The following is an 11,392-nucleotide window of genomic DNA, read 5'->3' as shown; positions in this document are numbered from 1 at the left end:
TCGGGGGAGAATGGGAGGCGGGCAGGAGGAATGAGTGGACGGGTAGTTGGGTGGATGAATGGGTGAGCAAGGGTGAGGCTGAGAAACACTCCTGGGAAGGGGCCCCCAAACCCGCTGGGGCGCCACTGTGACCAGCGCCCGCTCCCCCACGAGGGTGCAGGCATACGGAGGAACTGAGGAGATGCCCACCCTCCCCCGAAACCATGCCCACACTCAGCGTCTTCCTGCTAAATCAGCTGCTCCTCCTCAGAAGGAGTCCAGCCAAACCCTGCTCCAGAAATCAAATTATGGGGACAGAGTCCAATCTGGGTTGAGGAATTAGAGGAATTTCCTACGGGTCAGGCTGGCAGGAGGCCTGGACTCCAGTGCTGACCCCTCGCCGGCCATTTGTTGGTATACTGCCCACTGCCCCAACCTTCACAAGGGGAGGGAGGGGACTGGCTACGGGTGGAGCCTCCTTTCATACCCCTGGCCCCACCCACTTGATGGGGAGGAAAGTAGGCAGCAGGGGTGCTGAAGGCCACCCACCTGGGAGTGCACGGTTTCCCCCCCATGCTCCCAGCACTGTTCAGGCCTTGCAAGTGCCCATCTTTACCCTACCGCCCCTGCTGTGGTTGGATGGTGCCCACAGCCATGGGGACAGCTTCTGGCCAAGCCCACGAGGACGGGCACTGTGCCACGGCCAGGACCACAGGGTCACCCATAGTTGGTGTAATGCGGGGGTCGCAGGGTGAGGGGGGGCTTGGATGGGAAGAGTCCGTTCTTGACCTTAAAGCAGTGGAAGGAACTGCCAAGGAAAAAGGACCAGCTTGTCTTTGTGAGAATGAAATATTTCTAAACATCCAGAAAGAGTGCCACGTGCTGTGGTTGTGGCTTGCTTTTCAAGTGTAGCGAGCGTTTCAGACAGACAACAAGTGGGACTGTACATGTAGACATGGCTCCACTGCTGCGGAAGATGCGTGGGCATGTGGGGACACGTCACACTACCCTCCACTGTTGTGTTTGCAATTTTCCATGATATGGTAAGTAGGAGAAAACGACAAAGAAAACGAAAATACTGTCAACATACTGGGATCGTCTTCACAACATCCAGTAGAAAAGAGATATCCTTAATCTATACGGTGACTATATGTCAGTAGGAAAAACCGAACCCCAACTCGAGGTGGGAAAAGGTCATCAACAAGGCATGTGGCCCAGAGATGAGGTGCGAAGGATGAGTGTGGAAATGGTCACGCGCACGCGCGCGCGCACACACACACACACATATACACACGCACTGGAAAGAGGGCGTGTCGGCTGCAGCGGTGCTCTGGGTGGAGGGCTCCTGGCCTGCAGGTTGCAGTAGGTCCAAAGTTCTGCACGTACCCATGTTCTAAGAGCTACTGCCTTCTCGAGAGGCAAGTAAGAAATGGGAAAGCAGGTGCCCCTCCCCGACCCCAGCAGGCCAGGCAAGTGAGCGCGAGGCCAGGGAACTCTCCCCAGGGGCTTGGGTGTTGCCGCCCACCACCTGAGGGAAGCAGCTAGGTTTTCAGGGAGCTGGGAGAACTGTAACAGAATTCAGCCTGGAAATTGGGTTTCCCTAGCAGAGGAGGTGACCCTATCGCCACCTGGACCCAACACCATGGGGGTGGGAGGTGGACAGGGATGGCCCCTCAGTGACCTCCTCCTGCCCCCAAACCGTCCCTGTGGACACCCAGCAGCACCCACTGACCACACAGAGTACAACTACTCTGTGCAGGGGGAACGGTCTGGGCGGTTCTTCCCAAGGGGCTCTTGCCCTGCACTGATGGGGCGCCCTGGGCTAAGGGAGAGCCAGGTCCCTGGCAGCACTGGTCAGCCCCAGGGCAGGAGCTGCTGGACTGGTGGTCCAGGAGGACCAGGGGCTATGGGGAGGCTGATGCAGGAGGCTCGGAGCCAGGTCAAGGCAGGGACACTTCTGGGAGCCCACGGAGCCCGAGGTCTTGGGAGCTAAGGGCCTGGGGCCGGGCCCAGGGCCAGGGCTGGGAAATGGCCAGGTAACTACAGGCTGGACATGGCAGAGGAGGCCTCGCCCTGGCAGGAGGGTGGGCCAGGTGTAGGTGAGCATCCAGCTGCTGCCCCTCCTCAATGGGGGGGTTGAGCCACAGGGAGCCCCCACCAGAGGCCCCCAAAGGGTCTCAGTCTGAGATTCCTGCCAGGGCAGGTCACAGACACTTGCTCCAAGTCTCCGGGTTCCCTGCCTCTCTGGGTGGACTTGTGGGATGGCAATGGACAGCAGTCCCCCAGCCCTAGGCTGCCCCTCCTGCACCTGACCCAGATTCCAGCTGCAGCTGCAGCCAGAGGGCAATGCCTGACAGGCTCCAAATGTGGGGTCTGGGCAGCGAGGACCCACCTCCTTCACAGTCTCTACAGCAGCAGCCAGCCCAGGGGCACCCCAAGGGCAGGGCAGGGAGGGCTGGGGCTGGTGGTCCCTCTGCCTACACCAGCAGCCTACCCACTCCAGCCTGGCCACAATAGGGGAGCCCGGGCATAAGGCTGGGGAACCCCAAGGTGCCCCACTGTGTGGGGTGGGCTGGCCTGTTGCCTCCATACCTCCCCCTAGGGTCCCTTTGGGAGGTGGCTCCCCCAACCCCCCATTCCATCTCAGGGAGAGCAGAGCAGCGAGGGGGCAGTTCTGAGGGCCCAGGCTCAGAGCCCCACCCCACCGTGCTCTGGGGTGGGCACAGGAGCCAAGGCGTTCCTGAGGCAGAGCCTGAGGCTCACAGCCAGGCTGGGACCAAACCCGACGGATCCAGCTGGCACCGGGGCCTGGGAGCCCAGCTCCTACCCAGGGGCCAAGGGGTCCATGAGACCCCGAGGACCACCCCCCCACCGAAGGCACAGGTGGGGCAGCTGTCCAGTCAGGCTGAGGGCCGGTGGCCTGTGTGCACCAGTGCCGTGTGCCTGGAACACCCTTTCTCCCTCAAGACGCTGGACCCCTTCTTCCCAGGCCCCCTCTGTCACCATGGTAACACCCAAGCTTCTCTGAGGGACAGAGCCTCTTTGTGGTGGCACAAAGCCCCTTTGAGGGGCAGTGGGGGTTCAGCCCCTGGGAGCCTGTGGCCAGTAAGTCTCTGGGGGGCAAGACGTGGCTCGTCAGCCCAGCCCCCACCAAGAGAGCCAAGAAAGATGAAGCAGGAGAGCCTGGTGGTTAGGGGCTGAGACACCCACCCCAGCACCACCTGCCCAGCTGCCCACGGAAGGGTCTCTGGGATGAGCCCCAGGGCCCCAGGAGAGGCTCTCTGTGGGGGCCTGAGGACTTCCCACGGCCTTTCCGCCATTTGACAAGAAACATGCTCTCCCTGGATAAGTGGAAGAGGCACTGGCAGTGGGGAAACTCCCTGCCAGACGGGAAACCAGACTCAGGACTGGGTGGGAAGCAGGCACAGGGAGCCCTCAGGAGGCAAGCGGGTCAGATGGCGCAGCCTGGCATCAGGCCTGCTGAGGGGCTGCCCATGTATCCGGGCCTGCCTTGCCCTGCTGCAGGGCCCCCCATCTTCGCCTGCCTGCCCTGGGGGAACACAGCCAGCCAGCTGGGTGGCCTGGGGTAGCCTTGCTGCAGCCAGGACCTCAGGACAGGTTTGGGCAAGAAGGAACCTCACTGTGGCTGGGCTCACTCCAGGGGTTGGGAGATGGGACCCTGAGGGCAATGTGGGTCCAGGGCACAGTGACAGGGACCGAGCGCAGAGCTCCCTGCCCCCACCGCAGAGTGTAGCCCTATCTGTGCCCCGGCCCCGCAGTCAGGGAGGCTCACCGCAGCCATGGAGCCCCTCCCCGTCCCAGTCTGTGGGCCCATGCCACCCTGGCCACTGCTGACCAGGCACGTTGCAGTGCCCTCACATGCTGGGCGCCCTGCCGGGCAGCCCTCCCCAAGTGACCTCAATGTGACCCACTGCGGCTTTGCTAACTAAGCCCCCAGGCTGGGGGTCACAGCCCCCGGGTGGCAGCACGAGGCACAGCAGGCCCCAGGAGAGATCTGCCCCTTTGTGGGCAGATCCACACAGGGCCCGGGCGTGGGGGGCTGCCAAGGGGCCAACCCTGACATGGCAGTGCCCCTCATGGTCAGCAGATGAGATACCCCTGCACCCCACGGAGGCCCCGTCTCACACCCCCACACCCTGCCCGCCTGCCTCCCCACCAGCATTCCTGCAAGCTGCTGACACTTCTGGGCACTGGGACGGGCCTGCACAGACTATTGTCAGCAATACCAGGTCCACCTCCCCACAGAGCCCAGCCTGGGCTTTCGCCATCCAGGAAGATGGGGCCTGGGGCTCAGCTTGCAGAAGGAGGTTCCCTGGGAAGTGTGAGAGTGAGAAACTGGTCCCTTGTTCCCTCATCGGGAACAACACCGGGGTCCAGCAGGGAGACTCCAGGCCCTGCAGGCACAGTACCCACAGCCCAGGGGGTGACAGGTGTCAGGAAGACCCTCCAGCTATCAAGGGTAGAGGCAGGGCAGCTGTGGCCACCTGGCCCTGGATGGATCAAAGGGGAGTGCAGGGAAGAGACCAGAGCATGCCCTGTGGAGGGAGGTTCCATCGTTGCTCCTGAGCCACAGCATCAAAGAGCCAGGTCCCCTCTGGTCTGCCCTTGCCCAGGGTCCTGCGTGGCCTCCAGCACTGGCTCCTCCCAGGGCCCCTGGGAACTCCCATTCTCTCCCAGAAGCTGAGCTGGATGCCAGTCTCTCTGCTCCAGAACCCCTCACCTGCCTGGGAGCCAACTCAGTGCTCCTGAAGCCCGGGAGTGCCCATGGCACACAGGTCCAGACACCACCAGCCTCCATCAGACAGCAAAGTCCTGCCTTTTATATGCAAATGATGACCCAGTGGAACTGGGCAGGGGGCTTCACCCCACCCCTACCCAGTGCAGACTCTGGGCCCCACAGTGTCCCTGCCTGGCTCCCCACCCCCCCACACCATGACAGCCTGCTGGGAATCGGACTTGTCTGTGTGCCCTGCCCCCGCCAGGACGCAGAACACTGCAGCTGGTATGCTGACAATTTGGGGACCTCCTTAAATCCACCCGCAGGCTCACGCATGCAGCTACCCACAAAGTCATGCACACCCCCCCCCCAGAGGCACCCAGGCTGCCCTGTGGGGCCTCACCTGCCCCAGAAAATGGATGGTAGGTGACCTGACACTCCTGACAGGTTCTTGTGCTGGGGGAGGTAGGACTCAGGCTCCTGGGGGGTCAGCGTTCTGGGCAGACTGCATTCCTGTCCTGAACACCTGGCAAGGCTGCCCCCGCCAAGACCTGTGAGGCCTGGCCTGCCCTGGCTCCACAGCCTGAAGGTGCCCAGCCTCAGTCCACACCAAAGTGTCTCTGTGACAGGAGTGGGGACCATGGCCGGGCCAGGATCCTGGACAGAAACACTGAGGCTGCACAGACCTGCCCCAGCCCCCAGGGCCCAGGGCAGACCCTGCTGCCCCCCGGGGACTCAGAAGAGCTGCCGTTTACCAGCACAAACATCAGGGAACAGCTGATGTGCCCTCAAAAGGTTAAAGATGGCCTTGAACTGATGAGCTGGGAACAAACTATAAGGAGAAGGACCGATCATGGGTGATGAGGATCCTGTGGGGATTTGAAGAAAAACATGGCGGAAGCTAAACAGCGGCTGGGACGCTGTCCACAGGCTGCAGGATGCAAACCCAAGGCAGACCTGCCAAACGGGCAGAAAAGGACAAAAAGTTGTCAAGAGGGAAGACAGGAGTGGTGGAAAATGGATCCTGGGAACAAATTCCCCTGGCACAGGAGGTTCCCGAGGGACCCCACAAATGGCCAGGAGCCACCCCCAACAGAGGCCTCCAGCAGGGCTGTCGGGGTCGGGTTGGGGTCTGAGCTTTCTGCCCAGAAAGAAGCTGAGCAGACTGCAGTCATGTCAACCCTAGCCTTTACGACTCGCTCTCCCTGGGCTCTGTGCCCCAGCCTCCAGGCTGCTGTCCCTCCACAGGGCAGGAAGGAGGCCACCTGGCCTGGCCCACACCGGACACACCCAAGGCGGCACTGAGGAGGGTCCACGCTGCCACCAAGCTGCCCACATCCCAGAGGGGCTGGACGTCATCCATGCACAGATGTCAGCTGCAGGACCCTGCTGCCCAGCTATCGTCTCTTGTTTGCAGAAGCTCTTCTATAGCAAGGACCAGCTGACAGCTTTGTTAACAGGGTGCTTCCCTTTCTTCCTTAACTTGGGATCTTGAAAGAGTAAACCCAGCTCTGTACTTCCTTAAGGAAACATCGTGCAAAGTTCCCAGGCTGTCAGAGACGATTTGCCACCCCAGGCCTCAGTGTCCCCATCTGCACACTCGGTGTCCCGCAGGCACTGCGGCCCAGGGCTCATGGGTGCAGGTGTCACAGGGCGCCAGCCTCTCCCTGCAGGGCACAGAGCAAAGGCCCCGGAGGACTGGCTGGCAGCCCGCTGGAAGCCTCGTTACCTTGCAAAATGCAGAGAGCAGCAAGTACATTCAGATGAATGAATGGCCTAATTAGGATTTCACGGAGAGTGAAAATATTTTGAAAAGAAAAAGTTTAACTAAAGGCATATTTGAAATACCAAACTCATCAATTGCAAACGACAACCTGGCAAGATGTGCCAGGGGGGTGGGGTGTCTCCTTCTCCCCACCTGACAATAGGCAGCCTTCCCTGTGGGCGAAAGAAACTGGGCCTCAGCCTACCCAAATCAGAGCTGCAGGGGGGTGTCCCCACAGAACAAGACCTAACTCAGGGCGGAACTGACGACTCTGGGTGCCCGGGTGGAAGGTCACGCAGGGACGGAGACGGACGCCCAGGGCCTGGGGAAGAAAGGCCCCTCAGTGGCCTGACAGTCCAGTCCAGGCAGCAGAACAAAGCACAGCAAGCCAGGGAACAGCCAGAAGCTGACTGTGGCTGGTGTGGCAGGGAGAGGCCCCAGGGGTGAGCTGAGGGGCAGGGGCTGCTCTAAGAGCCACTAGGCCAGTGGCCACCTCAGGCTTGCACAGACCAACCAGCACGGCTGGCGTGGCACTGTCCCTCCTGGTGGCCTGGGCCCCGCAGCGCAGTCACACCACCAGCTGGGAGGCACCCTGAGCAAGGAATGGCACAGCCAGAAGCTGGCATGGCTCTTGCACAATAACACAGTGGCCAGCGCGAAGTGCCACCTGTGCTGAGCCCCACAGGGCGAGCAGAGCCAGGTCTGAACCCAAGTTCCGCCTCGTAGAATGTTATTCCTGAGAAGCATGTGCTCCAGAGTGGGAAGGGGCTGGGGGCATCCCTGGGGTCGTGGTCTTCACTCCTGCCTCTCATGTTGAGCCCCCCCACCCGGAGAATGACCCACGAGTCCAATCACAGAGACCCCTGGATGCCTGGCTGAGAGCCGCCCACAGGCGAGGGCCAGCACCTCGCTCTCTGGCAACGCAGGCAAGATGCTTGCGAGGCAGGTGGACCGGCCGACCCAACCTGAACTGAGACACAAACAGGCATGCGTGTGCCTGGCCCAGTGGTGCTGCCACTGGAGGCCCTGGGGGTGCCAAGCCCGTGACCCTAGAGGAAGAGGCCCGTTCACCCCCCACAGCATGACAAAGCCACTCGGGCATGGGACAGCCCATGCCCTCCCAGCCACAGGGAGTCACACATTCACAGGCCGGATGCTGCAAAGGGGCCCAGATCACTGTGGGGGCTTCTGAGGGGCCTTCCCACAGCAGGGACCTGTTCTCAGTAACCAAGGAGGCTCAGGGGGGCTGGAGACCTGGGGAAACCAGAGCGGGATGCACACGCGCACAGGCCAGCACACCGGGGGTCCCAGGGAAGAGGCCCCAACTGCGTGGACCAACTTGCATCTGCAGGGCAAGCGCAAGGCCGCCCGTGACTTTTCAGAACAGAGACTGGTCAAGAGGAGGCCCCGACCTGATCTTCTAACAGGGCCACAGGCACCTCGAACCTGAGGATGCGGTATGTCACATTTATAGTTTCTGGTGATAGAAAACATCAGTCAAGAAACTGTTCAGATACAACCATATCAACACAGTTCAGCCCTTGCCTCACATTTATGTCACAGTAAATTCTAGACGGATGAAATCTCAAGTGTAGACGCTGACCTGGAAACACCGACAGGAGAAGACAGATGTGTGTTTATCTGGCCACGTGCTAGACAACGCATGGAACAACAGAAGGATTGAAGGAGGAAGAATTCCACAGATTCCACACAAAACGTGAAAAATTTGAACAATTTTTGAACACGAAAGCCATCATAAGCAAAAATTAAAAGGCTGAAGAAAGACGGATGAAGGCAGGACCCACTCTGTGCGCAACTGCAACCCCAAGAGGCCCCACGGGGGCCGCGGCCACAGAGGCCCAGCCTCCCTCAGCCCGGGTGAGGCTGGTGGAACCAGTGCCCGCGAGGCTGTGCGTAAGTGCCTGCGGCAGACACGAAGAGTCCGTTACCAGACTCGAGAAGCGCAGGAGATGGGGTAACAGGAAGAGGCAGAGAGAGAGGGACAGAGAGAAACAGGGAGAAAACGAGGAGCACGAGGGACGAGGGAGAAACAGGGACAGGAAAAGAGCAGCAAGGGCAGGCACAGCAGGCGAGGCGGTGGGCAGCCTCCCACAGACCTCATTACCTGCCATTTGGTGTCTGGTTGGCCTGCCAATCTGAGGCACGGTGGTCCATCAGAAGTTTAGGGGGGTGGGGGCAAGCACCTACCACCCTAAGCCCCAGATGCCATGCCACCTGTGCCACCAGCAACACCACGTCCCAAGGCCTGGTGCTCTGGCCCAGCAAGCCCTGGACACAGGCTGAGCCTGTTCATCCCAATCCACAAGCCCCCATGTGGCCCAGCAGCCTGGCCACTGAGATGCTTGGCCAGACCTTGGTCCTCCCACCTGCCTGGCTGGCAGGTTGCCACACCCGAGGTCCTGTGGAACACAAGAGGAAGGAGCAGGTCCCCTGCCCTCTCCTGTCTTACAGCCCTCAGCAAAGGACACTCAGGCGTCTGGAGGCTCCTGAGTCTGTAGCCACTGCCTTCTCACCACCACCCAAGTAAGGTGCTGGCTGGGCCAGGCCATCCGCGCTGGACACCCAGGGACGCTGAGAATCCACAGGGCTGGGTGGGCTGAGCCTCCCACGGAGACGGGGCTGGGCGGGGCAGGGGCAGAGGGCTGGGCTGGGGCCTGGGCTCCCGCACTGGGGCAGCACAAGTGGCCACCACACTCTGCAAATCAGGCAACACAGCAAACTGACAGAGTGGTACCAGCAGGGCTCACTTCCCACCACACAGGGTCCTGGGGGCCACAGGGACCACTCAGCCTCCATCCCTCCTATACTTCCTGGGCACCATGCCTCGTGCCCCTGGAGCTGTGATGAGCAGAGAAGCCCACGCAGCAGGGCCAGCAACAGTGCCCTCGCCATGATCACAGCAGTCACGGCCCCTCCCCACTCCAACGGTGGCCCAGGGTGGCTGTGTGTGCCAGAGGCCATCTGGCCCTTTCAGACAAAGCCTCCTCCCGGCCTCAGTGCCCTCCTCCAGGAGCCGCAGCATGTGGGCCCATTGCCTGTCCTGGCTGGCAGCTCCAACCTCCCTGGTACAGCAGGGACTACCCTGAGCCGGGAGCGAATCTGACGGCCTGTGCGAAACCAGACACTGCCATGCCAGGCATCCAAGTCAAGGAGGGTGTGGACCAGTCCAGCTAATGTCCTGGTGGGCTGTCCCCAGTGCACGCTTGTCCCTCAAGCCAGACGTCCCTCAAGCCAGTATCTGTGGTCCATACCCAGGCCATCGGTGAATTCAAGTAGGGGTGGCAGAAGGCCCCACGTCCAGCCTTGTCCAGCCCAGGGCCCTGTGCCCACCCGGGTTGAGGCTGGCCGGAAGCACACACCACTCAGGCCACAGTCCACCTCCATGGACCACACCCACCGGCCCACCACCCGTGTGAGGAGGGGACGTCCCTGGAGGAGGTCAGCATGTTCAGACACCCATCCGGCTGGCTCCACATCCTGCAGGGAACCAGAGGGCACCTGGTGAAGCCAACCGGCGGGGTTAAGTCCCTTCTGCATGGGGCCAGAGCCCCAGCTGGACACTGTCATCCCTGACCCAAGGGCGTCTGGTGGTGCTCCAACACAGACTCGCTCCCACATGACCGTGCGTGTTCTCACCCCCACCCCACTGGGACTGTCACGTCTACAGTTTGCGTCGGCTGCCATGGTCCCTCCTGGGCGTTTCTTATGCTGTTAACTATCCTTCAAAACCCTGACCATTTTGAGCCGATGATAATGTCTCCCTTCTCCAGAGGCTGGGTGTGCTCTGCTGTGATAAACTCCCACACCAGGATCCCACTGGCCTGTTCAGGGGGTCATGGCCCCCAGGGGTCTGCCCCCCTCACTTGCCCTGGGACACAGGCTGCCTGCCTCTCCTGAAGCTCCCCGAGGCCAGCCCCCATCCATGTCCCTCCTAGGCCAGCAGCCAGCCTCCCAGTCCTGGACCAAGGACCATGCAGCTTCCTGTCTCGGCCAGTGGTCTGGGGACATGTTCCCTCTCCTTGTGTCTAGGTCTGGGGATGTTGCCAAAGTGTTTGTGTTGTAAAAATGAAAAACAGAGCACCACAGACAGGCTGGAGACCACCTCCGGGAGATCACAGTGGCAGAAGCTCTCTCCCCTTGGCTCTGCAGTGTTTACCACGTTGTTCCAAGCTTCTGTCCAACCTTCCTTTGTGGACATGGCTCATTTGCGGGCCTGCGGGTGGGTCTCTCTGCCTCACAGTAGCCCCTTCATCATGGGGAGGGGCTTCAAGTCAGGGTGGGATCATGGGGGGAGATCAAGATGCCAGGGCCAGAGGCAAGGAAGAACAGGGAGCTCAAGCCAGGTGTGTGTGTGCATGCGTGTACATGTGTGAGCGAGCACCTGGGAGGGGAGGCGTGGTTGGGAGTCTACCCACCCGCTGCACCCTCCCCACCCACAGCAGGACCTGCTGCTCCCACCCTGAGGTCTGAGGCTCAGGGATCAGCTTTTGCTTAGAATGTGATGCTTCTGGGGCACGTCTGCTTTTGGCTTAAACGTTCACACAGACCTTGTTCCATGGAGAACCACGTGCTTTTCTTATCAGTCCTGATAACCGCCAGCCTCTCCCCAGTGCTGGCTGTGCCCCATCATCTCGGTGACTCTCACTAGGGGCCTGGGGTCAGCCCAGGACACCATTTTACAGATGGGGAAACCAGGTCCAGGCAAGGCAGTGCTGGGCCAGGATTTGAACTCAGGTCTTCCTGCCCCTAGGACACACTCCCCCCAATCCAGCCACAGGAAGAATGTGGTTCCCGCCTCGTGGGACTCCAGCAGGCCAATAACTCCACAAATGCAGAGGAGGGCCGGGAGTCAATGCCAGTGTGGGGGGCGGGAGGGCATCTGCAGGGCT

This window comes from Neophocaena asiaeorientalis, unplaced genomic scaffold, assembly GCF_003031525.2.
Source record: "Neophocaena asiaeorientalis asiaeorientalis breed wild unplaced genomic scaffold, Neophocaena_asiaeorientalis_V1.1 scaffold110, whole genome shotgun sequence".
In the NCBI taxonomy this organism is placed as follows: Eukaryota; Metazoa; Chordata; class Mammalia; order Artiodactyla; family Phocoenidae; genus Neophocaena; species Neophocaena asiaeorientalis.
The sequence above is the reverse complement of the archived record's forward strand: the minus strand, read 5'-3'. Positions refer to the sequence as shown.